The sequence below is a fragment of the Parus major genome, chromosome 15 (assembly GCF_001522545.3).
Source record: "Parus major isolate Abel chromosome 15, Parus_major1.1, whole genome shotgun sequence".
NCBI lineage: Eukaryota > Metazoa > Chordata > Aves > Passeriformes > Paridae > Parus > Parus major.
Window position 1 is genome coordinate 7,984,968 of NC_031784.1, and position 2,197 is coordinate 7,987,164.

Genomic DNA, 2,197 nt, shown 5'->3' on the forward strand with positions numbered 1-2,197 from the left:
ACACACACACACGGACACACGGACACACACAGACATACACACACACACGGACACACACACATACACATACACACACACACGGACACACACACACGGACACACACAGACATAGACACATGTGCGGACACACACACATATATAGACACGCACTCAGACACATGTATGTGTACATACACACATGCACTCACACACATACACACACATGTATACACACACACATACATATATATACACGCACTCACACATATATACGTGCATACATATATATACACACAGAGAGATATATACATCCATCCATACGTACACATATACACACACATTCACTCTCTCACACTCAGACCCCTCCCGGGGCTGGCTCCAGCCCGCTCCCGGGCCCCCTGCCGGCGCGGTCCCCCTGTGCTCCGGGCAGCGGGGCCGGGCCGGGCCCGGGGCTGGGCACGGCCACAGCTCGGCTCACACGCGGTGCCCGGCACAAGGACATCGGCAGAAGGCACCGCCACCCCTGCCTTCCGACCCCTCTGTGCCACGGGAGGTGATGGTACCGTGCCGTACCGTGCACGGATGCCCCCGCTACTTCATCCACACAGGTGCACAGAACAAATGTCACCAAACTTCTCTAGGAGAACACACAATCACGGATGCACAATTGTATCTGCTCTGTTCCCGCGACATGGACCTCTGTGCCTGTGCCCAGTCTGTCACTCAGGTTCCGTAGGCCTGAAACACTACAAACGGTGTTGGACACTGACGACTTCTCCTTCACTACAAATAAATTCACCTTAGGAGCCTTAGGAGCACCTGGTTCCCTTGCACCCTGATGAGATAATGGAAACGATATTGGATGATTCATGAAAAAGGACATTTTTTGCACATTAAATTTTAGTTAAACGTTGATGTCTTGCTTAGGCAGAAATACAAAGAAGAGAAAAGACAGTGGGAAGAGAAGGCTCAGGCCAGGCAGAAGCACACCCTTCCCTTGTCCCACCTTTCCCCAGGGAGAAGGCAAGGGCTGCCCCAGGGGGTTTTGCCCCAGGGGATTTTGCCCCTGGGAGCTGCAGCTCCTTTCCCCAAGTCATAGAGGGGCTCTTTGCCTTGTCTGTTGCTTCCCAGGGATGCTGGGCCCAGTTAAGGAGATTTGGTCTGAAGCTGGTTCCACCCTTTCCTGCAGCTTTCAACTCTTCCACACATCCTGAGATCCATCAAGGGAATAGCTGAAGAGGGAAACCCCAAGTTGATGGATTTTATAAGCACTTTGTGGAAGAGCTCAGCTCTCTATTTTTACCCCTGTGGTTGTGCATCGATCGTTGCCAATGTTTATAGCACTTTCCCCAGAGCTGCTCAGTACCATACAAACTCAAAGAGAAGAGATTGGGAAGCAGCCAGGATCAGGATGTATATCAGCCTCATGGTGTCTGAAATAAAAAGGAACTAATTCACCTTCAATTCGATTAGTAGACAATTAATAGACATTGAAGTTACTAGTGAAAGGAAAAATCAAAACAAACCCAGGCCTTTTAATTCTTTGGGAATACTTAAGTTGGAACATATTAAAACAAATGTGTTCTGCTGTCTCAGTGCCTGGATCCCTTTGACATCTGGGGAACATCTGGAACAATCAGGATGCGAGTTAAAACCAAGTCTTCAGATATGTCATATACATATTTTTTAATTTCCTCTGGTAAAAGCCCTCTACAAAATCCAACCTTCCTTTTCTCTTTGAGTGCTCAACGAAACATGAAATTTCAACTTGCGTTCACCCGGGAAAGCACAGTCTGGACTCTCTCCCACATGGCAGAAGGACTCCGGACACTCTGAGTCCCCGCGTACCCCGGGCTGGTACAGACGCGTGCGCGGCTGGTTCCGGGGCCACACAGGGGCTCCTCCTGCCTGAAGGGATCCCGCTGCCGGACACCCAGCAACCTGGGGGCCACCGGGTCACACAGTCGCTAGAAACGCTTTGAAAATTGTCCGGAAAGCCTCACGCCGTTCCTAGTGCTCCGGCACGGAGCTGCATCAGTCCCAGAAGCGCGGAAGGGACGGGGACAGAGCGGGACCGGGACCGGGAACGGGAACGGGCCGGGCCGGCCGCTGGGGGGCGCTGCCGCCGCAGGAGCCGCCCGTGGGCCCCGGGGCGAGGCTGCACTCGGCGGGGACGGGCGGGGACCCGCACTGCCAGCGCTGCCACCGCTCCCCTGTC